General features: G+C 39.8%; 1 long non-coding RNA gene across 9 annotated transcripts in view; it reads right to left on the bottom strand.

Annotated features, from left to right (window-relative positions):
- The window catches only part of LOC137521055 (uncharacterized), a 523185-nt gene that overhangs the window by 81950 nt on the left and 414203 nt on the right, over positions 1-27032 (bottom strand). For 8 of the 9 annotated variants that reach the window (XR_011022005.1, XR_011022012.1, XR_011022007.1 and 5 more), the window contains one exon: positions 14676-14815. The exons of the other annotated variant lie outside the window; for it this stretch is intronic. This is a non-coding gene — a long non-coding RNA (uncharacterized lncRNA). The remainder of the gene's footprint in view (positions 1-14675; positions 14816-27032) is intronic. 9 annotated transcript variants of the gene reach the window in all.

Here is a 27032-nt window from a genome sequence, read left to right as displayed (position 1 = left end):
GCTGCGCGCCGGATGGAGGCTGGGACAGGAGGTCTGCTGCTGCAGGTGAGTAAATGTTTTTGTTTTTTTATTTATATTAGCAGGTGTATGTTCTGGGCAGGTCTGCCACATGATTGCATGTATTTTCTGCGCAAATCTGCCGACATGATTGCACATATTTTCTGGGTATATCTGCCGACTTGATTGCACGTATTTTCTGGGCATATCTGCCGACTTGATTGCACGTATTTTCTGGGCATATCTGCCGACATGATTGCACGTATTTTCTGGGCATATCTGCCGACATGATTGCACGTATTTTCTGGGCATATCTGCCGACATGATTGCACGTATTTTCTGGGCATATCTGCCGACATGATGTGTATTTTCTTGAGAAAACCTGCACAATTATGTGAATTTTCTGGGGAAAGGGTCACCAAAACTTGGGCCCACTGTCTTTGCGTTGCATTTTTCAAGGGAACCTGAGGTGAGAATAATCTTGAGGCTGCCATATTTCTCTCCTTTTAAGCAATACCAGTTGCCTGGCTGCCGTGCTGGTCCTCTGCCTCTTATTCTTTCAACCATAGACCCTGAACAAGCATGCAGCAGGTCAGGGGTTTCTGACAATATTGTCAGAACTGAGAAGATTAGCTGCATGCTTGTTGCTGGTGTAATTCAGTTTATTACTGCAGCCAAATAGATCAGCAGGGCCGCCAGGCAACTAGTATTGTTTAAAAGGAAATAAACCCTCACCCCGGGTTCGCTTTAAGTTAGTTAGCTCCGCCCTCATCCGGTCATTGCCACGCCCATTTTTTGCCGCGGCGCATAAGGTTCTATCCACACCTATTTTTGCGTTGTAGCCACGCCCATTTTTCACGCTGCAGGTCGTAGGGGCCTACAATTGAAATTTTTCACAGGGGCCCACTGCTGGCTGTGTCCGCCACTGGTATAGTGCAACTGTTAAAATCAAGGTAATACCCTGGTCTCACCCCAAGAGTATATTAAGTTTCAAATTTACACAACTGGCTTTCAAAAGAAAGAGACAGTTAACAGATATCAGAAAGGTGGTTGTTTTGTTTGCCCCAACAAGACAATTAAGGCAAAAACGTTTTTGGGAGAACGGAAGTATTCACAGCAGTGTTTCTCAAACCTGTCCTCGTGACTCCCTAAAGGTGCATGTTTTGCAGGCAACCTCACCTATGCACAGGTGGGGTAATTAGTGTCTCGGCTACATAGAATCCTCCTAGCTGAGACCCTAATTACCCCACCTGTGCATAGGTGAGGTTGCTTGCAAATCATACACCGTTGGGGAGTCACAAGGACAGGTTTGAGAAACACTGGCTTACAGCTAATGTAAACCAGTTACTGTAGTTAGTGTATTATACAGAATATTGATAAAACATATTTATTATATTATGCTTTACTTGCTTACACATTACAAAGTTATTCTCGTAAGACTTGTTTTGTATTCATACTTATTACCTATTAGCCACTTCGCATCCAGACCTTGTTTTCAACTTATTGACCAGAGCAGTTTTGACAGTTTAGCTATGTCCCTATTTAATCAGAAATAACTTTATCCCTACTTATGACACAGAAATGAAATATATATTGTTTTTTTCAAGACAAACTAGGCTTTCATTGTATGCCATTTTTTCCCTCAAACAATTTTGTTTTCTATGAATTTTAATGGGAAAACAAAGAAAAAATTAGAAAAAACATGTATTTCTCAGTTTTACCAATTCCAGTTTAAAAATAAAAAGTGCTACTGTCGATAAAAAACACACATTTTGTTTGGCTATTCTTACTGCTTATCACAAAACTTCGATTATGTTCCTGTCACAATTTATGGTGAAGATATTTGATTCTGAAATAGTGCTACAAAGTGTGTTTTTCACTATGAAATGAGAAAATACAAGTATTTTTAATAGTAAAAATCAATCTCATTAGCTCAGGAAACTTATATTCCCATTCACCAATTAGTCCTGCATCAAATAGTGCCAAAAATATGCACAAGAGCAAGCCCAATCCTGCACAGCACTGCTTCTGCTACAAGACGTATATCTACTGACCTGTGGCTTAGATGAAGTCCCAGAGGACGTATATCTACTGACCTGTGGACGAAGTGGTTAATTGGCATCACAGTACTTATTGTTAAATGACAAGTGAGGAGATGGAGTTGGTGACTCTCAGAGCCCTTTTACACTTAATCAGTTGCTCTCAGTTAAAACGGAAAGAAAACTGATTTTCAAAGTAAGTCCCATGTTTTCCTATGGCACCTTTCACACTTAACGCGTTGTAACTGAAATCTTTGTCACAATGCACTGCTATGGAAAAACTGCGTACTAACGCACACTAACGCACATCAACTGATTAAGTGTAAAAGGGGCCTCACTCTCACACAGTTGCTATAGACCACTCTTCCAGTTTGAAGCGATCTACCTAATCAGGAATGAAAATGCCAATAAAGCAAATTTTGACTTTCCTTTTCAGTTTGTCACGTTTGGTATTCAAAAATGCCCTTGCCCGTTCAGCAAGTCTACACTCTTTGCTGCTAATATTTGGTGCCAATTCAGATGACTTCTGGTTTTCCATCAATATCTAATCTGCACTATCTTTAGGGCATTCCTCATGTGACATAAACATGACCCCAGAACTTTAATGTGTCAGTAAGAAATGTCACTAATAAAAGGCCCAGTGTCGAACAGAAATTATATTTTCACATATTATTGGTTTGCAATTATTGAGAAAAAAAATCCATTATTTTGTTTCAAATGAAAGACATAATTTTACCAGTATTTTTCCATTTATTTTCTGGCAATATATATAGCTTTTGATTTGTTTTATACTAAATGAAATTTTCAGCTAAAAACAGCTATCTCAATATTTCAACATTTTGTAATGAAAAGATGCATTTTTGTATGTGTTTGTGGGTTGGGAAGTGTATGCACCTAAACAGGCATCTCTGAATGTCACCATGGAAAGGGTGAGGTGAGGCCATGCTACACTTTCTCTTTGTTCCTGTTGGCAGGGAACATTGTGAAACTGTAGAGGGTTTGCCAGTCCCCTTTACAACTAAAAATAAAACTCTAAAATTTGTAATCTGAAGTTTATTTTCTTTTGTCTGAAAGTGACAGTAGCATTTTTTTTAGACATCACAACTACAAACAAACAAAACATTTATATCGCGCTTTTCTCCTGGCAGACTCAAAGCGCCAGAGCTGCAGCCACTAGGACGCGCTCTATAGGCAGTAGCAGTGTTAGGGAGACTTGCCCAAGGTCTCCTACTGAATAGGTGCTGGCTTACTGAACAGGCAGAGCCGAGATTTGAACCCAGGTCGCCTGTGTCAGAAGCAGAGCCCTTAACCATAGCACTATCCAGCCACCACAACTAGGAGCTGAATCAGAGATTTCTGGAATCTACTTCCAAGACACACTAGATGCGTTTTGATCTGAAAATCGGATCGGATCAAATTTGCCAATCCTGAAAAAAGGGTCCTTACTCAGGCTCATAACTCAAGCACTGGGATATGCTGGCAGGAATTTGCCATGTTTGGTTAGATCATGCTGACATTTCCAGCAGCCTTTTGATGTGTGTACCAGGTTCAAAGGTTTACATTCTAGATGTGATCATCAACCAAAATGGTTTTTTTGACCAGCTCTTAAGAAAGCTGATCCATACTGATGACATCTGACCCAAAACAGAGAAAGTGCAGAAGAAGGATCCAACTTAATTACTAAATGGAAGGTAAAAGGAGGAAGTTTTGAATCCAGATGATACAATTTATTTTCATGAAATAGGGGGTATTCCGTACAATTTAAGTTATCATAGAATATTCCTTGGTACTGTTTGTGCTACTTAACCCAATCATCTACATGGCCTACTACAGGAACTATATTCATAGTATATCTTGCTAAGCTGATACTACCCATGGTGAAGTGTATTTGTCACTGTGATATAACATCTTTCCCTATAGCTGCCCAGATATTTAGATCTCCAAACTGTAAGACCAATAATTATTTTAATATGTATTAATAAATCAGATATATTTTTATTTACATTTTTGTGGTTATGACTCATCGAGTTAGATTTGGGTGCAGATGGGTTCTGCCTTTTTTCTCGCTTTCTATTTCAACCCAAGTCACTCTGAGCCATAGTACTAGATGGTATATTGATTAATATTAGAGTGGATTGATGTTGGTTGAATTGCACATACATTCTCATTATCATAGAAAACATCCTATTCAAAAGAACTCCATAACTCTAATTATCTTACACCTCAGTAAGATATTTTAATTACCAGTAGCTTTACATACAAATAATGCATTTTTTCAGCAAAGGCATACTCATTTCTAAGACATGTGTAGGGATCATGAAAACACCAGATGTACAGAACTTAAACTGGGCAAATTTTTCTACTTGTCCACAAAATGTAAAACTGGCACACTGGTGAGGTGCAGTGAACAAAATAGTTTATTTCTATATAACCAGCTTAACAAAATGTGACTTCATGCTTAGTTTCATCTGTTTAATTCAACAGAAAATATTTTTGGAAAATGCACATCCAGAACAGATCATGGCACTATATGCTAAATCTGGAAATAACATAGACATGTAGATGGAAATCTTACTGAAAATATGGGTTCATCTTAGTGCTGTTGGCAAGCTCAGAATAGGCTTGGCGTTTGCCAATTCCTGTGAGCCTGTTTTATAGAAGCCATAAGCTCCAGTTTCACAGATATATAGCATTCCATCCAGTTCAGCAGTATGTATATAAAAAAAAGTCTTCAATTAAAAATGCAATTTTATTTGAGGTCAGACTGCGACATTTGGGGGCTTTTCATATTAGAAGAAATAAATGTCCAATTTACACAATGATTTCAGTGCATCCCTTTGTAACATTTAATCAGTGAAGTATATTTCTATGCCCTTTAATTTGTCATAAAGTTAAATACTGTACACAGATGTTCAATGAAACTTTTGCAAAATTTAAACTTTAATATAAAGGAAAATCTTTTATCGAGACCACATATGTTAAATTATATGTAATATACCATTATTTGCATATTATTAAAAAGTTAGTTTGTTTTCTATATTAAATTTCATTTTATAAAGAGAGGGCTTGAAAAACATTATTCTCATATTGATTGTTTTTACAGTCAAATGAAAGTTGTTTTTTTTAAGAGAGACTTTTTTTTACAGCTCTGTATTTCCCAGGGAATTTGATATGGAGGAATGAAGAATTTGCCAAAAAGCTAGTAAATACTTCTGCCTGAAGGTAAGGGAAAATGAGATTTTCTTTTCTGTACACGTGGTTAGCATATAACAAGGAATAATGCATCTAATTCTAATGTCAAGGACTGCCTATGCTCTTAGTTTTTTTTCAATCAATATTCCTCTCCATGTTTGGTCATATTAATAGTAGATTTAATCCCTCTTACATTTCAAGTGTTACATTTTTACTTACAAATGTTTCAGTTTTGCTCTACAATTACATTGTTGTGAACATTTAATCCTAGTATACTTTTGGATAGCAAAAGAAAGGGTTAATGTAGCCTATGTACAGCTTAAAGGAGCTTCACTCACATATCCTCTGCTAATTGTCTATTAGTACAAATAGGCAGCTAAAATAACATCAAGAGATAACTAAGTAAGCCTGCCTTCCTTATTTTGACTTGACTTAAAGAATAGATTGATGCAAATGTTTCTAGACACTTCTATGTGGTGCAAGCAGCAAACGTTTGGTCTGTATATTTTGAGGGTCAGTTACTTAAGATAAGTTCAAAGTTGCAACTCTTTTAATCCCATTTATGTAATTCCTTCAAGTCTCTGCTAAATGTGCTCTTTATTCAGACAGTCTCTCCTCTGACTCACTTGTTGTGGCTCTCTGATTTAAAAACCCTCATTTGTCACATTTATTAAACCATGTTCTCCCCCTCTGACGCAGTCTGCTGATGTCTTATGTGAAATATATTAATGTCAATTAATTTTTGTACGGAAATAAAAACAAGATGTTGCTAATGCAAAACAGTGTATATAGAGTATTCTTAAAAAAAAAACACTGCATAGGGCAAATAACCTTAAATTTACAGATGGAAGACTTATGAAGTAAATTTCTTTCCCTTGAGATTTTAAATAAAAGTGTTAGTTGTTTGGTTCATTTCTTATGCACATAACATTTTACTTTTACATTTACTTACTGAATTTGATGAATATAAAGCTAAAGGTCACAAAGAAGTATCTTTTTCTATTTTACTGAGGATTCGTCCAAAGTATACTGAATATATATATTAGTTTATTTAATTTTCGTTTATTTTTAACATGATGTGATAATAATTTTTTAGTACAAGTAAAAGAGTGGAATACATTAAAATGGTGAAACATATTTTTAATAGCAGATTGCATTTTTCACATATCTTAATAGCAGAGTAAAAATTTAGAATATTTTCAGGTATTTGGAAAAATAATTGAAATCCTGACACAAAACATATGTAAATTTGACAACAATCACATCAAAGTTTAATGATTATAGGTATATGATATACTGTATATTACATATTAAATGTAGTTATTTCAGCATAGATATATTGAAAAGGCTTGTAAAATTAGAGCAAAAAAGATCACATTTAACATACAACTTTAGGTAGGAGATATGATTAAAATTCATAGAAAAGTATGGCTAATTAGCATTTTGACATTACTGTTTAACCCTAAATGCATTTTTTTCATCAAAATAATAACAAAGTCAAAAGAAACAGCTGAATATTTTTCACGGTGTGATACATAAAATAAATAAGATTGGTATACTCTCACCTTTAAAAAGTAAAAAAAAAATATATTTTTATATATTAGCTTTTATGTACATAGAACCATGCAGCTCCACAGGATTTAGAAAAATTAATACAGTACACATAAATTGTCAACAACAGATAATTGAGTAGGCAAAAGTATAAAAATCACAGTTTTTAGATGACCTGTATAGCGATATGGCACTTGGTTCACTGCAAGACTTCTATGTACTCTGGCAAATAACATTTGAATACACATGTATTTTTCGTGTGACTATATATAGATACGTTTTGTAACAATTTTACTTCTTATGCTGTACTAGGATGCTTGAAAATAGAAATGTATGAAATGCATGATTTTGTTTACATCCTTTGTTAGAGCATTTTATAACATATTTAATAACTGTGTAACGTGTGTTTCTGAAAATATAAAATATCAAGTAACAGAAATATTTCTGCAATAAACCATACTCTGTTCCTATGTCTTACAAGCTGAAACAAGGCACAGCTTTCTATTGCTAGGTTAATATCTTGCACCTCTCCGAACACAGGAAAAAAAAATCTACTAGTAAAAGCAGGCAAGGGAATTAGCTTAGAAATAAAATTGACACCGTGAATTGCTCTTGGATCAGACCTTACAGCTTGCCACCAATTTTAATTCCACATTTAATGGTGCTTAAATGTGTAAGTCTTTATTTTTGCTATAAACGTGGGTAGAAAAAAGGCCTTGGTTTATTCAAGTAATGCCAGGTGACCTCATCTCTTTTTAAATACAGAAACTCCAGGAAAAAAAACCGTGAAGAGTGTCAGAAGATGTGATGTAAAGACAAGCTGTGTTTAACTATTCAATGCTCAGTTTTATGTTTATATGTGAAGGTGGCAGCCAAATAGGCTGGATGCATTAGAGCATGCTATGTCTTCAGATTTCCAGTTTATTTAGACACACTGATTGTTCAACAGCATGATTTTGAATGATCTCAAGTTACTGATAAAAGAAGGCGTGTGGGCATAACACCTAACCAAAACTTTCTGCCACTTAACTACAATGTGTTGTTGTGACCCCTGCTGGAGGCAAAGTTGTTAATAAATTGATTTCCTTCACATAATTGAAAGAAAATACATTCACTTTGCTGCAGAACGGAACAAATGGCTCTTGTGCTGTTTATTTGCCACTTTAAGAATATTTATTTTCAGCGGTGCCAAGAAATCTGAAGTTTCCTTGACTTGTACAGGCCTCTACTGCTGCCACACCAACCACAAAATGTGAGGATGATATAAAGAGCATCCACTTTATAAATGACATGTTTGGTGTCACTATTTGTGGTTGTCAATTGGCTGATTTCTGGATAAGAAAAAAAATTCCTTTAAAAATCATGCAGCAAAACATTACACAGATTCCAGAATTATATATCTGTCTAATAAAGGGATTCCCTGTTCCTTGTGGAATATTCATGACTAATGTAATAACCCCGTGCAGTACCTAATCTAGCTTTAAGTGAATTTTCACTTATTTCAGTACTTAACAGTATAACAAAATAAAACAGCAAAGAAAAATTGTAATGTCCCTTTTAAAGAGCTGGTAGTAATATTAATAACAATAAAAATAACAATAATAATTTTCTGTTTATATTAAATGTACTTGTTTGAATAGAAAGTAGATTTTTATCATATCCAGAATGTTATATTTTTAATAATGTTATATTTTTATAATGACAAGGTTGATTTTTTTTTTATATTATCTCCAGACACACGTATTTTAAGCATTATATATGGCAGACTAAACCAATAGAAATAAATATGTGACTTACTTAGGTGCATATACATATATATATTACTTTTGCATCATCAATTGATAGCATAATTATTTTTTTTAATCATTTCAGGTAAGTTATCCATATTTTAGTAGAAGTGATATCCCTATAGACTGACATAAGAAAGCTTCATACAGTCATTTCAAGCTGCATTCTTCTCTGTTCCTAAAATGTATGTAGATGTGACAGGCATGGTGGGACAGTGGGAGAGAGGAAGGCGGAATGTAGGCACTTGTGTGAGGTGATGAATGCCAGAGAGAGCTGGACATGTCCTTGTAGTCTTGTACAACTCCTGCCAGCTGATGCTGTTGAGGTGCGCCTCTCTGGTGCTCTATGTCGTCTCATGCAGCACATGCAGATAACTTATCATTTAAAGGCATTGGGTCTCCCTATAACAGAACAACCGGAAACATGGCTAAAAGCCAGAAGATATGAGAGTTCTTTAACATTCATGCACAGCTATATGACATGTCTTGGTATGCCAAATCAATGGGATTAGTGGGATCCAATGTCAATATTAAGTATAAAATGTTTACCATGTAGAATATAAGACAAGTAAGCAATGACCATTTGGACCTTAGCAATGTATTCATGTCTAGTTCTTGACTCATGAAACATACATATTTTGAAATAAATTATTAACATGACAGCTTTAAATAGGAGTCCTACGTGTCCTATGAAATCATGTATAGAGAGTCAAATTATTACATGCCGCTATTAGGAATGCAGTGATGTACAGGTTAGCCTTCATTTAAAAAAAACATGTGATGCTAAATGGAAGACAAAATAAAAAGGAATGCTGTTATATACTGATAAGCTTTATCTTCAGAACGATATTAATGAACAAACTTCTAAAAATCTGTGCATCCAACGATTTGCCAACTAAACTATACTGATATACTTTGTGACAAAATAAATTTGTTGTGTTTTATGAAAGTTTCTACAATGGAATTATGGGAATTTTTTTAAAAATATTATGAACATTAGGATTATTCTGAATGGTTGTGGGGGGGAGCAGATGGCTTTAAATTTTCCCAGACAAGCTCTTTGGAATTATATTGGGCCCTATCAACTTGTCATAAAAGAGCAATCAGTCTCTATAGAGTCAGAGTTACACAAGGCCACATTTCAGGCAAAGGCACCACAAAGACCCTAAAGGCCCATACCCACTACGCAATTTTTCTGACAATTACAATTTACCGACGACCAGCAATTTTTTGAACAATGAGTGATCGTTTCCACGACCTCCAGACGTGAGTACATGCATGAGATCACACAAACAAATGGTTAGCAATGCACAGCAATAACGACCATCACAGTGCATTGTATCTTTAAGATACCTGACAACTCCACGTAAAGTACGGCGATCGCTTGACTTCCCGTTTGCGCCTGTCAGGTGTGTATCCGCCGGCTGGAAGATGGGGAAATCGCTGGATGGAGGGGGGGGGGGGGGTGAAATGCGCAAAAATAATTTGCAGCTGACCATTACAGTTTGATATAAAAATTTGAATGCTGGGGATTGCTGCACATATGAGATGGCTGCATGTGCAAGAGATAGGCTATTAGACTACAAATAGACTAAAAAACTGACCATGGCGGGTGGCTACCCAACATGGGTAGATTTAGATGGAATGTTACCTTCTCCTAGAGGTGGTAGAGGGGGCTGCAGCATACAGGTAGTGTTGCACATGGAAGAGAGGGGCTTCTGCATGCGCTGCACAAGAAAACTATTATGGTGTGTGCGTGGTACAAAAAAACAACAACATAGCAAATCCAAAGAAATCTGATCTGAAATAATAAGGACCAAAATCCTTTTATAACTATACTCCAAAATAATTAAAACAAAGCATTCTCCAAAGAAACAGAGTAAATAAATCACTAACAGAAATAAATAAACAAATTAAATGAAAACAAATGCTGTATATTCCGACGTATAAGACAACTGGGCGTATAGGACGACCCCCAACTTTTCCAGATAAAATATAGAGTTTGGGATATACTCGCCATATGAGACTACCCCTCTTCCAACACACACCAAATAAAAATAAAAAAAACATCATTTACTGGTGCTATGTATGAACAGATACTGGTGCTGTACTGTATGTGGTACCCAGTGTATAACAGTATATAAGCGATTGACTGGTTGGATTGGTCAAATCTCCCTAAGTGGATGGTCAGCTCTTCTTGTCTACCTGTTTATCAGAGCGGTATGGAAGAATAGATTGTGCTGTGCCCATAAAACACTCCTCTTTCACCCTCATGGCCCACCCTTGTATCCTATTTACCTCCTTCTCCGCCTCTTAGATGTCGCACATGTGCACCTGCGCCACTTCATTACAGTCCTCAGCAGCGAGATCTGAGAGGTGGTAACAGGATATGGCATATCACCCGGCATCAATGACACCCGGCGTATAAGATGACCCCAGACTTTTTAGAAGATTTTCAAGGGTTAAAAAGTAGTCTTATACACCAGAATATACACACAGTAACACACAATTACATTGCAATATGACTCACACCACCTAAAATCTTTTCTTTAATAATATTTCAAGTCATATTGCAATTTACTTGTGTATCCCACAAAACCATAAACCCATGTGAAGGTCTCAGCACATCAGCATTTAAGAAGTAACTTGTGCATTTTTATACCAGAATATCATGAGTAACAAACAAACACAGCAAAAAGAAAGGGCCACAAACCATCACATCAGAGTTTGTCAGGTCACAGCCAATTACTATTATTTCACAGCTATCCCTGCTTAAAGAGAATCTGTATTGTTAAAATCGCACAAAAGTAAACATACCAGTGCGTTAGGGGACATCTCCTATTACCCTCTGTCACAATTTCGCCGCTCCTCGCCGCATTAAAAGTGGTTAAAAACAGTTTTAAAAAGTTTGTTTATAAACAAACAAAATGGCCACCAAAACAGGAAGTAGACTGATGTACAGTATGTCCACACATAGAAAATACATTCATACACAAGCAGGCTGTTTACACCCTTCCTTTTGAATCTCAAGAGATCATTTGTGTGTTTCTTTCCCCCTGCAGCTATCTTCCACTGAAGTGTCAGGCTGTTTCTTCCTGCAGAGTGCAGACAGCTCTGCCTGTATGTAATTCCTCAGTATGTGAAAGCCCAGCCAGCTCAGAGGAGGATTTATCCAGCTTGTAAAAGATAAGAGAGAAGAGAGAAGCTGCCCTAATCTAAATAATACACAGGCAGTGTGCAGAGAGGGGCCTGGAGGGAGGAGATGCATCACAGAACCACAACACTGAAGAACTTGGCAGCCTTCCAGACACAGGCCTGACAAGTCTGACAAGAGAGAGATAAGTTGATTTATTACAGAGATGGTGATAGTAGAATGTGCTGCAGTAAGCCAGAACACATTAGAATAGCTTTTGGAACTTGTAGGATGATAAAAAAACAGGATGCAATTTTTGTTACAGAGTCTCTTTAAGCTTTACATAACTCCAAACTCCTGTCTATACTTCTTTGGCTATGCACATACACTCAACTGATGTCACCTGTTGGGGATCAGGACTTCATCCTTTGGGCCGGGCAAAACACACGTGTGTCGGCTGTGTAGCTGACAATGCGCTGTGTTGCTATGCAGGGGAGTGGGGGGACAACCGAGGGATGATGAGCAGCCTGTGTGTGATGTCACATGGCAGGCAGGGGAGTGTTGCAAACAATGGGATCGATGGGTGGATCAGCATCATTTGGGTGGAGAAGATCCCTGCGGATCACTTGCGGGTTAGGTGTCGGGAGTCACTGGCTGCCATACACATGCCTAATGTCGGATGAGGTGATCGTTATCAGCCGCCTCAGCTGATGTGCGTACACGGCTTTACATTTGTTATCTGATTTGAACTCCGCACCTACTGGACTTATAAAAAGAAAATTATGACTTTACCCTGGATTATATGGGAAGGAGGTTTGCTCCTTACGTATTGGTTTCTAAGTGATTACATGCCCTGAAAAGTCACCTTGCAAGGATGAGTTTATGTAAATAAATATGGAGTGGGTTATTTTTGGATGAAAAGCACAATATCACAGGCAGTGGTGTAGCAATAGGGGGTGCAGAGGTAGCCACCACATTGGGGCCCTTGGGCTAGAGGGGCCCCAAGGGGCCCACCTCTCAAACACAGTATTAGCACTTTATTGGTCCTGTGCTGGTAATGATCACTTCTATAGTTGATTTGAATAGTAGTGATCATTAACACACAGTTTCCCATTCCCTTCTTGCACCTCTGACACTGTGGTTGTCCTTGATTGGTTTTGGTGTGCCGTATCAATTGTTATGTATACAGTGCTTGGGGGCCCAATGCTAAACTTGCACCGGGGCCCACAGCTTATTAGCTACGCCACTGATCATAAGGATATATTGTATGGCAACATTGTACAAAGTGTTTATACATTAGATCGTTTTTTAGATTTCACTTGCCTAGCTCTAGACCTTATTACAGTATATTAAAAGGTGCCCTCCTTTAAGAGGGATTGTCAGCCACAAAATCAAATTCCATTTGAACACTGCAGTGTGTTAATAGTGCTCTGTTCTCTCGCCATTGCCAAAGGGAAGCTGGTCATGATGGCTCATCTCCCCTCCCACATAACTCCTTCTCTCTGATTGGGCGGTGCACATTTCATTCTGACAATGAGATACTGTGCTCACTCCTGTTTACAAATGACTCAGCAGCAGATTGGACGAGAAAAATAAGGGAGGAAATGACATCAGAATTAGCTTCAGCCTTAGGCAAAAAGGCATGGCCCCTGCCAGGGAACAGAATGTTCTTAATTTACTATAATGCAATTCACTGAAATCAAAACATTGACAGTACAATACATCTGTTATGTAAGTAGAATAATTATTGATCCACTTATATATGGGGGGGGGGGGGGCATAGTATGGCTATTCCTCCTGCTTTAAGATAACAATGGAAAAAGACAACTATCTAAAAAAATAGTTTATCTAGTAAGAACATATTATGGGTGGAATTTACTTAGGCAACTCTTTAGACTGATTGTCTGGAAATTTTTCACAAGACAAGAGTTTACAACTCCCGCCTGAGAAGCATGGCCCCCTGGCAAGGGTTGTTGAACGTTAGCAAATAAGCCATTGCATGTTTCTAGTCAGATACACAATTATATTAAAGTAATCCAAGTGAACTTGAATACTTGTAGAACGAGGTAGCCACTGCTCACCACTCCACCATGCCAACTAGGAGCAGGACCATCGGCAGCCAAGCCACACAAGACCACAGGAAAGGAGAGCTATCCATTTAACCAGTGCTTAACAGTCCAATCTTTATTTACGGATAAACATGCAGGACATGGCAATATAGAAATATATTAATATACAGTATATTGCTATACAGTAATATATTGCATGTTTATCCATAAATAAAGATTGGACTTTTAAGCACCGGTTGAGCGGATCTCTCTCCTTTCCTGTGAACTTGAATACTTGTTCATTTAGGGAATATTCACAATGGGACGTTGCATTTTTATGCAACGTTAAAGTCGCAATGCGTCTGCAGTGTTACCATAATGCAACCTTTTTCAACGCGACATTAACGTCACACTGTGAACGTCCCATCGGATTATCATTGCAGTGCGGTAAGCTGCATTATAAGACTTTAATGCTCCGCAATGTGTCACTGTAAATGCGGCCTCAAAAAATTCTCACAACGCTTAGCATGTGCACTCAACTGCACCCATACAACTGCTATTTTACTAATCTTTCAGAAACTGTCTGATGTAACTTAGGGAAGGGTTGCAATTGCTTGCCACCAAGTACCAGATTTTTTTAATAAAAACATTATTGGTTCTCAGAATTTTGTATGCTTTCTAAGATTTCTTAGGCATTTAAGCTTTATATAAGAAAAATGGGAAAGAGCAATAACTAGAAAAAGTAATGAGATGGGTACAAAATGTCAGTTCTTTTGAAATATTGTGGACTACCGACCTTTAATGGACCATGCGGATGATAATAAATAAAGAAAAATGTGACATTATTTCTAGTAATAAGATATTTTATCAAGTTATGACAACACCACAGTAAAATATCACGGACGTTCAGCCAGTAAACACTACCAACCTTGGAGCTGCAGTTAAAATTAAGAAAGGAGAAAATGATTTATTTTCTTCTTGAAAATGGAACTTGCCAACAGGGTGTGGCACACCACAGAAAAACTTGGTGCACTTTCAGCCATGTATGGCTGCCAAATTTGGAGAGGTCTGCAATGTAAAAAAAAAGGAGAATACAAGGTTAGCTAATATCACAGAAAATCATGACTTTATGAAGTTGGAAACCAGGCAGAAAAATGTATACATTAAAAAAAGTAGAAGAAATGTATCTTTTGACAGGGTGCAACAATAATGATGGACAACTTCAAAGAGTTTACTTTTGGCAGTGAAGCTCACATTTTTTTAAAATTATTTTTAAGTACAGAAAAAACTTTTGGCAGGATATGTCAGCATTACAGCAAATAAACAACATTTGAGTTTCCAGAAAATGTGTAAGTTGAATATATTTTCTCAAAGCCCAGAAGCAAGTTTTTTAAAAAACAAAACTCACAGATATCTACAAACCAGGATAAGAAGATGAAGAATAAACGACGCTGTGCTGTGGATTAAGATTAGAGTGTTTTTTGGGTTTTTTTTTTTGGGGGGGGGGGGGGGCATGACTTTATTTGTATTCAGTTCTCTCTTGTGACTACCCAAACCTGGGAGGAGAACCACATTTGACAAGGCACAAAGCTCAGTCAGGAAAAAGCCATTTTTGTCAGAAGATGTCTTTGATCATCTGGATATCAGAAAACTGTGGAGAAAACAATAAAAGAGATACCTGGGAAAATATTTTAGTTGTGCAACAAATAAATCTTAATCAGTGCTAGGACTTTAAGAAATAGGGCCGTTTTACACTTAAGGCATTTAAATGCATTTCATTGTGTTCCGTTGCATTGCGTTTTAACCACCCTGGCGTTCTGATTAAATCGCCAGGGTGGCTGCGGGAGGGTTTTTTTTAAATAAAAAAAAAACTATTTCATGCAGCCAACTAAAAGTTGGCTGCATGAAAGCCCACTAGAGGGCGCTCCGGAGGCGTTCTTCCGATCGCCTCCGGCGGCCAGAAGTAACACGGAAGGCCGCAATAAGCGGCCTTCCGTGTTTCGCTTACCTCGTCGCCATGGCGACGAGCGGAGTGACGTCATGGACGTCAGCCGACGTCCTGACATCTGCCGCCTCCGATCAAGCCCTTAGCGCTGGCCGGAACTGTTTGTTCCGGCTACACTGGGCTCGGGCGGCTGGGGGGACTCTCTTTCGCCGCTGCACGCGGCGGATCGCCGTGCTGCAGCGGCGATCAGGCAGCACACGCGGCTGGCAAAGTGCCGGCTGCGTGTGCTGCTTTTTATTTCATTAAAATCGGCCCAGCAGGGCCTGAGCGGCAGCCTCTGGCGGTGTTGGACGAGCTGAGCTCGTCCAGACCGCTCAGCAGGTTAATGCATGTTTAACTTTCTATAGCAGTGCATTGTGAAAAAGCTTTTGGTATTTGCAAAAAAGCTTGCAGCATGCTTTCTTGCGGATGCAAAAATGCAGCGTAACGGAACACAATGCGACAAAAAGCATTAAAATGCAATGCAACGGAATGCATTAAAATGCATTAAGAGTAAAAGGGACATTAGAGAAGGTTTTTTTAAAGGACACCTGAAATGAGGGTGGTATGAGACTGACATATTCTCTTATTTTTAAGCAATGCAAGTTTCTTGGCTGTCCTGCTTATACTTTTAGCTGCAGACCCTGAACAAGCACGCAGATCAGGCGCTTTGACTCAAGTCGGACTGGATGAGCTGCATGCTTGGTTCCGGTGTGTGATCCAGATACTGCTGCAGTCAAATAGATCAAGAGGACTGTCAGGCAACTGGTATTTTTTAAAAGAAAATAAATATGGCAGCGTCCACATACCTCTCACTCTAGGTGTCCTATAAAGAATGCTGAGTGGTGTCTTAACAGTAAAGTACTGTTAAGGAAAGACAGCCATTACAAGAAACAAAAAAAAAACGATTTGGAATATTTTTATCTTTAAAAAAAGAAGGCTATCCAATTATAGGAGAGCAGGAGTGCCAAGAAAAACTCTTGTGCTTAAACTAGTAGCAGGACAATAAACCATAATCAATGGCAGAAAATGTGGTATCATTTTTTGTAATGAGCAATATTTTAGTAATATGATCAACCTAGGCCTGGGCTACCACAACACATTTATACCAAATGTAGTTTTCTCTACCAGGGGTTATTTTTGGCATTTGGCATAACATTTTGCTATTATAGAACCAAAATGCCCAACATTATTTTGGCTCAGAGAGGTTAATCTAGACACCAGGTTACTGCATATGTACTGATGGAGAGGGGTCAACTTTGACAAAGGTGAGCAATGGCCAAGGTTATATGAAAAGGTCAGGTGTACATTAGAAGGGTTTGGGTTAGGTGATAGTGTAGTGGAGCTTAGTTATATGGGTTAGGGTCTGGAGACTTTGTTTAGGTGTCAGGGTTAAATATTAAGGGTACATTCGCACTTCATTACTTGCGTTGCAGAATAATTCCGCATTTCAACTCACTGTCCATACAATTCTATGGGCCTGTTCTCATCTCTATTGCAAAGGGAGAAACAGAGGTGTGTGCATCTAACCAGTTTCACCTGACTTATATACTGGCTGCCTCAAGTCTATTGACTCATTCAAATTTGAAATTTAACTGACTCTCGTCTAATTAAATCTATTTCAAACAAGAGGTCAGCGCTCACAGTTTAACCCCCAACCCTCTATCACCTGTTCGCCTCCTCTTAAGAGTAAAAAATGTGTGTCACAAGAGGTAGCGCTCACGGTATGCGATCAACCCACCCTGATAAATTAGGGACTCAACAGAATACCCTTACATGCAAACCAGAATTAAGAACATTACAACCATAAAAATTACAATCCTCTCAAATGCAAAAAGACCAATTAAGTCCTCTTAGGTCTCAGTAGATATCATTAATGTCCAATATATTCCTTGATATGCTAAAAAACTGGACCATATGAATATGATCCTATGCAGTTGAAAGTCCAAGTTTTCAGGACCTAAAATCTACTAAGCTTATATTAGACATTAAACCAGGCTAGAATCAACATATAGGTCTAGTGAACGACAGTCTTCACATATAAATCCCTCAGGACCATATGGGTGTGCTCCTATGCGATTGAAAGTCCAAGTTTCCAGGACCTAAAATCTACTCAGCTTAAATTAAACATTAAAACAGGCTAGAATCAACATATGAATCGAGTGAAAAACAGTCTTCGCATAAATTCCCTCAGGAGCAGCAGTCATTGGCTTCCAGCAGTATCAAAACAGGTCACCTCCACCAGCACCCTTTGTGTGCCACTCACCCCTGTCCTAGACCAACCAATGGTCTATATGAGCCTTGGGACCGTTCCCGGGTCGTCCCCCACCACTCCAGCAACACAGTGTCCACCAATAGATGATAGATGATAATCTTCATATGATGAGTACCTCAGTAAGAAAAAGCTCCCATAGCATAATACTGTTAAAAACTATTTATTTATAAAAAGCAATTGCACTCACATGGTCTTCAGTTAAAATCAGCGTTTGAGTAATTTATAACACGGGCTCTCCCCCGTATGGTGGCCAGGCTGGCAGGCTTCTATCAGTGTTCCCCCTCCGTTTCCGCCGCGCGCACGGAAAAACGCTGGGATGGATACCACATGTGCCTCCTCGCCTCTGCTCACACTCAGGCTAGTTCCCACTTCCACATCAGGTTCCGCCCGATCGATTTCGTCACTCAGTGACTCATCAGGGGCATGAAGCCTGATGCCTATCGTGGGATTATATAGGCCAAAACCGGCCCCACTATACACACCCCCCTCCTCACATGCAAACTATCCATACTTCATTATTTCCCTTTCTGCTTCCTCACATGCAAACTATCCAAACTCCATTGCTTCCCTTTCTACTGCCATCTAGAGGCTTCAAGTGGCATAAGCTCCCAAAAAAACTCCATACATAGCCGCATTATCCAGCCTGCAAGTCTGCCGCCATCTAGGGGTTACATTTAACATTGCATCCCACAAACATTCAACATTGAGGAAAAAAAAAAAAAAAAAAAAAAAAAAAAAAAAAAAAAAAAAAAAAAAAAAAAAAATTATTGCTCATCTATTGACCTTTTTTTTTTTTTTTTTTTTTTTTTTTTTTTTTTTCCTTTACACATAACCCATTTCCTTCCTCTGCAAGGTTACCAATTGTATGCATATTAACAATACCCATGTGCGTCCATTCATCCCCGCTCCACCTCCCCATAAATCTCCCTAACTTAATTTTCAATCCTCACCTCCCTAAACTAGGTCCCTCAGATCAATTCGACCCATTAGTTTTACCCACTTCCAGATTTAATTTTGTGGAGCAGGAGTAAATGGACACACATTTACAGATAGGTTATAGTTTCCATGCCCTATACACCCCCCACCATCAGAAATTCCCTCCATGGCTTTTGTATATATGTAAATCCCACATTCCTTACCCAAATACATGGGAGTCCATGTTGGCCATACCAGCCTGGTGCTAGTCCAGGTTTCTGTCGGGATGCATGCACACACATCACACCCCTACTCCCCTAGAAAACATACCAGGTCTATGTCTATATTAAGACCGTCCGGTCTCAAGGTGCCCATCCTATGTATCCATCGGGTCTCCTCCTGTGAGACTCTCTTTACTTTATTACATCCCCTCCAGTTGGGAATAATTTTTTGGAGCCCACAAAAAGATAAATCATTGGGATTACAATCATGGTGGCTCCCAAAATGGGCTGAGACACCATGATTGGGGTATCCCTTTTTGATATTACGCACGTGCTCCCCCATCCTCTCCTTGAGAGTACGGGTAGTCCTACCTACATACTGCCATCCACATTTACACCAGGCAAGGTATATGACAAACCTATCATTGCAGGTGATAAACTCCTGAATTTTGAACCTCCTTCCATTACTGAATGATACCACACTGTTTGTTTTGACACCATTGGCCTCCCTACAAGCTACACATCCTCTACATGGGAAAAAACCTGCTGTCTGCCACCCCTGCATTCGCGGGACCTTTTTAGGTTCCACACAACTGGGTGGGTGGACAGGAACATTTGGAACAATATGTGACTAAACTGAACCAAAATGATTTGGGAATTTCCCTCACCATGCAATATGGTATTGATAAAATCCAGTTTTTAGATCTAGAAATCATGAGAGAGGATAATGTGATGGGGACCAGAACTTATTTCAAAGATACAGACAGGAATGGGTATATATCAACTGATAGCTGCCACCATCCGGCGTGGATTAGAGGGATACCAAGGGGGCAGTTTCTCAGGATGAAGCGGAATTGCTCAAGCATAGGGGAATATTACAGGCAAGCGGAAACCCTCAAAAATAGATTTGTGGAGAAAGGCTATGGGGAAAAACAGTTGGATGAGGAGATTGCGAGAGTAGGGACTCTGAATAGACAGACGCTCCTGGAGGAGAAGCCAGTGAAAAATGGCACGGGTGAGTTTGAACTGGCCTTTATCACGGGATATAACACTCAATATAAACAACTCCAAAATATAATTAAACAACATTGGGGGATCCTGGAAACGGATTTGACACTTAGGAGCCTAATTCCAACCCAACCAAAGTTCATTTATAGGAAAGCCCAGAACCTGAAACAGATTCTGGCACCCAGTTGTGTGGAACCTAAAAAGGTCCCGCGAATGCAGGGGTGGCAGACAGCAGGTTTTTTCCCATGTAGAGGATGTGTAGCTTGTAGGGAGGCCAATGGTGTCAAAACAAACAGTGTGGTATCATTCAGTAATGGAAGGAGGTTCAAAATTCAGGAGTTTATCACCTGCAATGATAGGTTTGTCATATACCTTGCCTGGTGTAAATGTGGATGGCAGTATGTAGGTAGGACTACCCGTACTCTCAAGGAGAGGATGGGGGAGCACGTGCGTAATATCAAAAAGGGATACCCCAATCATGGTGTCTCAGCCCATTTTGGGAGCCACCATGATTGTAATCCCAATGATTTATCTTTTTGTGGGCTCCAAAAAATTATTCCCAACTGGAGGGGATGTAATAAAGTAAAGAGAGTCTCACAGGAGGAGACCCGATGGATACATAGGATGGGCACCTTGAGACCGGACGGTCTTAATATAGACATAGACCTGGTATGTTTTCTAGGGGAGTAGGGGTGTGATGTGTGTGCATGCATCCCGACAGAAACCTGGACTAGCACCAGGCTGGTATGGCCAACATGGACTCCCATGTATTTGGGTAAGGAATGTGGGATTTACATATATACAAAAGCCATGGAGGGAATTTCTGATGGTGGGGGGTGTATAGGGCATGGAAACTATAACCTATCTGTAAATGTGTGTCCATTTACTCCTGCTCCACAAAATTAAATCTGGAAGTGGGTAAAACTAATGGGTCGAATTGATCTGAGGGACCTAGTTTAGGGAGGTGAGGATTGAAAATTAAGTTAGGGAGATTTATGGGGAGGTGGAGCGGGGATGAATGGACGCACATGGGTATTGTTAATATGCATACAATTGGTAACCTTGCAGAGGAAGGAAATGGGTTATGTGTAAAGGAAAAAAAAAAAAAAAAAAAAAAAAAAAGGTCAATAGATGAGCAATAATTTTTTTTTTTTTTTTTTTTTTTTTTTTTTTTTTTTTTTTTTTTTTTTTTTTTTTTTTTTTTTTTTTTTTTTCCTCAATGTTGAATGTTTGTGGGATGCAATGTTAAATGTAACCCCTAGATGGCGGCAGACTTGCAGGCTGGATAATGCGGCTATGTATGGAGTTTTTTTGGGAGCTTATGCCACTTGAAGCCTCTAGATGGCAGTAGAAAGGGAAGCAATGGAGTTTGGATAGTTTGCATGTGAGGAAGCAGAAAGGGAAATAATGAAGTATGGATAGTTTGCATGTGAGGAGGGGGGTGTGTATAGTGGGGCCGGTTTTGGCCTATATAATCCCACGATAGGCATCAGGCTTCATGCCCCTGATGAGTCACTGAGTGACGAAATCGATCGGGCGGAACCTGATGTGGAAGTGGGAACTAGCCTGAGTGTGAGCAGAGGCGAGGAGGCACATGTGGTATCCATCCCAGCGTTTTTCCGTGCGCGCGGCGGAAACGGAGGGGGAACACTGATAGAAGCCTGCCAGCCTGGCCACCATACGGGGGAGAGCCCGTGTTATAAATTACTCAAACGCTGATTTTAACTGAAGACCATGTGAGTGCAATTGCTTTTTATAAATAAATAGTTTTTAACAGTATTATGCTATGGGAGCTTTTTCTTACTGAGGTACTCATCATATGAAGATTATCATCTATCATCTATTGGTGGACACTGTGTTGCTGGAGTGGTGGGGGACGACCCGGGAACGGTCCCAAGGCTCATATAGACCATTGGTTGGTCTAGGACAGGGGTGAGTGGCACACAAAGGGTGCTGGTGGAGGTGACCTGTTTTGATACTGCTGGAAGCCAATGACTGCTGCTCCTGAGGGAATTTATGCGAAGACTGTTTTTCACTCGATTCATATGTTGATTCTAGCCTGTTTTAATGTTTAATTTAAGCTGAGTAGATTTTAGGTCCTGGAAACTTGGACTTTCAATCGCATAGGAGCACACCCATATGGTCCTGAGGGATTTATATGTGAAGACTGTCGTTCACTAGACCTATATGTTGATTCTAGCCTGGTTTAATGTCTAATATAAGCTTAGTAGATTTTAGGTCCTGAAAACTTGGACTTTCAACTGCATAGGATCATATTCATATGGTCCAGTTTTTTAGCATATCAAGGAATATATTGGACATTAATGATATCTACTGAGACCTAAGAGGACTTAATTGGTCTTTTTGCATTTGAGAGGATTGTAATTTTTATGGTTGTAATGTTCTTAATTCTGGTTTGCATGTAAGGGTATTCTGTTGAGTCCCTAATTTATCAGGGTGGGTTGATCGCATACCGTGAGCGCTACCTCTTGTGACACACATCTCGTCTAATTAAAATGGCAAAGCGTTGCAAACTGCAATCGCCTACCAGTGGTGCAGGATCTAAGGCTAACTCCCTGACATTCCTGCAGGAGTTGGCCCATGCAAATACTTGCATCTCAACAGGGGCGCCGCGTGTAGGCCTCCTTGTACCCCCAGGAAATGAAGGGCAGCGCAAACTCCCCCACAAAGCATCCACTGCCCGGGAGCGCCGCAACTGCCCCCCACAGGGGGGGGGGGCGAGAACGCATGAACGGTATACTCCCCAGACGCGGCCTACATCCGGAGAGAACCATCCACGCTGCCCCCCAAAGGATAGATGCCCTAACCTTGCGAATATTGCTTACCTGTGGTGTTTCTCCCTTTGCAATGCAGCCTGATCTCATCTCTGCCTTGTAATGGATCACATTATTCAAACTTGCTGCGTTCAGGCTTTGAATTAATGTGTATGGTATAATGCGTGCAGTGCCCATTGCGGTTCACACATGTTATAATGTGTGCTTTATGCAGTGCACACACTGTGAATCCAGACTAAGGGAGGAAGTTAAGGATAAGCATGAGCAAGTGGTTCACCTTAATGGAGTAAGGTTAGGTTTCAGAAGGGGAAGGTTAAGGTTTAGTAGTGAGAAGAAAGATTTCAATTAGGCTTTTTTCACATGGGAGGTGGAAGTGCACACTTGACACACAGTTAAGCTACCAATATGTCAGCCACCAAGCACCTTCTGGCTGTAATTTAATGCTGCCCAATGGCAGCATTTGTAACCCTGGGTCTGTCACTGCTTGGCATTCAGTACAGTTATAAGGTAGCAAAGAACACTGTCACATATGACATGAGCATTGCCCAAGCTGAGTGCTTGCAAGCACATACTGTAGATGGTGCACGATAGCAGCTGGCAGGCAATGGGTGCACTGCCTGCTGCTGCTGCTCATGAGAAGGAGCCTTAAAGGAATTCAGAGATGGGGTAAAAAAAAGTTTTATACATACCTGGAGCTTCCTCCAGCCCCATGTGCACGGATCGCTCCCACGTCGCCGTCCTCTGCTGCCTGCAGCTCCGGTACTGGGTCCCATAACTTCCTCCAGTCACGGCCAGTCTGCACAAGAGGAAGTGCGCTCTTTACGTATCCCTCCAGCAGCCACCAGAGAGATACGTAGAGGGCGCACTTCTCTTATGCAGACTGGCCGCGACTGGAGAAAGTTACGGGAGCAGCAGGCAGTGGAGGACGGCGGCGTGAGAGCGATCTGTGCGCATGGGTCTGGAGGAAGCCCCAGGTATGTATAAAACTTTACCCCCCCCCCCACCCCCGTATCTGGTACACTTTAAGGATGATTGGTTAGGGATTAGGTGAGTCACTGAGCTGAAACCCCACACTTGTAGCAAAATGAACAGCCTCCAAACATCCATTTGTGCAATACAGATTTTTTTTTTAAATAAAATATTTTAACGTCAGCTTTTTAATTTTGTATAAATAAAAAAAAAGGTAATTTAATTCAATTACTTTGTGTCCACTCATTGCTTTAAAATTTGCCCTTTTGCTATTATTAAGTTTACTATTTGCTATTATTAAGTTAAAAAATATTATTTATTCGATTTTTTTCTCCTAAGCTTCACCATGGGTATGCCCTTACCCCTTTGTATCCCAGATACCTAAAGGTGAACTAAACTTTCACCTAAGTCTAATTCTACTCTTCCCCCATTCAACTATCTCTAACCCTAATGATATGTACACCCCATGCAAATACACTCCATGCAATTTCCCATCAGATCATCGAGTTAAACCAATAATTATTGATCGGGAGCACATACCGGACATGTTGTAATTTATTGGTTCAACCTGTCGATCTGACAGGAAATTATTATAAGGATTACCCTAGGTACACATAATCTTTACCATTAAACTATACGTAACTCCAATCTTCATTCATTAAGCCATCTCTGTCAAGGTATGATTACACCTAACCTACCCTCATTTTATCACCTTATTTTCTCCTGACTCTAACATGGACCAAGTGCCTACATATAAGCTTCCTAAGCCCCGCCTCCAACAAGAGGTGCACAGTAGCATAGAAAATCATAGGTTATTCTCCTATTGTACGAGGTTTTCAATACATATTATTTTTTACTAGGTTACCTACACATTCAGTGATAGGTTTGAATCAAGACTTATATTCTGTAGGAAGACATACACCATTCTGCTCAAAGGATAACTTATGGACTGATCCATTTTTTCAACTGGAATGGGTGTGTCGTACTTAAATTTCCTTCCTTTGCAGAACATACTCTTGATACATTGACAGTTTACTGTAAAAAGCACTGGAAAAATGTATTTTTTTTTGTATTAATATATCATGCCTTAAAAAGGAGCTGTCAGCTATACTATCTCAGAAAAAACCCACATATATAAGTAGATAAATACTTGCTCTACTTACATAACATATGTATTGCACTGTCCTAGTTTTTATTTTAGTGATTTTTCTACAGTAAAAAAGAGAAAATCCTAAAATCTTTCTTAGGAGTTTCCATTTTTATTGTGTCTATCTTAAAGCCAATCCTGAAATAATTTCCTCCCTTACTCTGTCTGTGTACCATTGCCCCACTCACAGTCTTCATATACTCTCACCCAGCTCTGCTGTAGAAAGTGCATTGAGAAATATTGGCCAATCAGAGAGGAACAGAGGTGTGGGAGGGGAAAACAGGCTGTATTAGTTAAGTCTGAGGGGAAAGTAAAGAAGTAAAAAAAAAGACAACCCAGCATGACCTGTAACTTCCTTTGTGCGGCAGATGTACCAAATAAGAGCCAGGGAAACTGGAGAATGATGTTTTATGGAGAAGTAAAATAAGATAAATTTTAAATTGCCTGGTTAGCATCCTTATTCATTTTTTACCAGATAAAAATAAAGAATTGATTTTTTATTTTATGCCCAACAGTTACTCTTTAAAGTGTACAAGAGCTATAAAACAAGAAGATTTGATACTCACCCGCAGCTGCCTCCTGCAGCATAAACCTGTCTGAGTCTCACATCGTCCTCCCGCGGTCTTCCGTTCAGCCATGATCAGCCCCGGTAATAGGATCAGTCAGGTCCGGTCTAGGTCTTCTGCGCATGCGCGGACCTCCCGTGCAAGCACAGTAGACCCGGACTGACAGGTTTATGCTGCAGGAGGAAGCTGCTAGTGAGTATCAAATCTTTTTGTTTTTACAGCCCTGGTACACTTTAACTACTTTGCGACCGCCTCACGCCAATGGGTGTGGCCGCGGCGGCAGCCCCAGGACCGCCTAACGCCAATTGGCGGCAAGTCCGGGGGCTGCAGTTTCCCAGGGAATGGCCACGCGCATGCGCAATCTTTCTCTGCCACTTCACAGAACGGAGTTCCGTGATTAGCCTGCTAGCCGCCGATCGCGGCTAGCAGGCTGCTTGTAAACATAGGGGGAAAGAAATCCCCTTTGTTTACATGCATACAGCGCTGCAGTCTCCAGCAGCACTGTACAAGATTGGTGATCCCCGGCCTCTGATTGGCCGGGGATCGCCGTCCTCTCATAGGCTGATGCCTATGAGAGGCAGAGAGCAGGACGGATCGCCGTCCTGCTCAATTCTTTAGGCAGAGGGGAGGAGGGAAGGAGAGGGAAAGCAGCAGCGGCAATGAGAGCCTCTAAGAGGCTGAAGAAAAAAATAAATAAAAGTGACCTCGGCGATCGGACCGCTTTGGCAGCATGTCCCCTTAGGGACAAAAATAGGAGGTAAGTCCGATCGCCATATTCCTTAGCTGGGCTGTGCAGGAGGCTGAAAAGCCTGCACAGCCCAGTAGTGAAAAAAAGTGCCTGGTCTAGAGGGGGGTTTAACACTACAGTCATCAAGTGGTTAAGTTATACCACAACATGGTTTTCCTCTAATTGTATATGCAAACAATAAAGCATAAGACAAAAAAAAGGTGCTTATAAATGGTACAATATTTTACTCAGATGCGATCATTTGATCAGATTTGTGAGATCATAAGTAATCGGAAGGTAAATATAAATTGTTCCCAAAAATGGGTCCATTAGAGCGCTTTCTCTCTTAAGATATGATCATAAAATCCAACATTCCAATTTATAAAATTCTGTTTAAATCGTCCATAGAATCATCTCACGTAGATTTTCTGTACATACTGCATGGTTTTCTGTACAATTCGATCATAAAAATCTGATCGAACAATCGCATCTGCGGAAAATATTGTACAGTTACACTCTAAAGTTGCTGTACTTGGCACAGGCTATGCCACCTTGGGGGGTGACATTTTTCTGAATACTACAGTATATCCACTGAGTTTTTGTTTTCTTCTTCCTTCAATTTTACTACAAATATGAGTTTATCCGTCTGTGAAGAGTAACAGTTATTTACAGTTATTT

This window comes from Hyperolius riggenbachi, chromosome 1, assembly GCF_040937935.1.
Source record: "Hyperolius riggenbachi isolate aHypRig1 chromosome 1, aHypRig1.pri, whole genome shotgun sequence".
Classification (NCBI taxonomy): domain Eukaryota; kingdom Metazoa; phylum Chordata; class Amphibia; order Anura; family Hyperoliidae; genus Hyperolius; species Hyperolius riggenbachi.
Note: the sequence above shows the minus strand (reverse complement) of the source record. Positions and strands in the feature narration are given on the sequence as shown.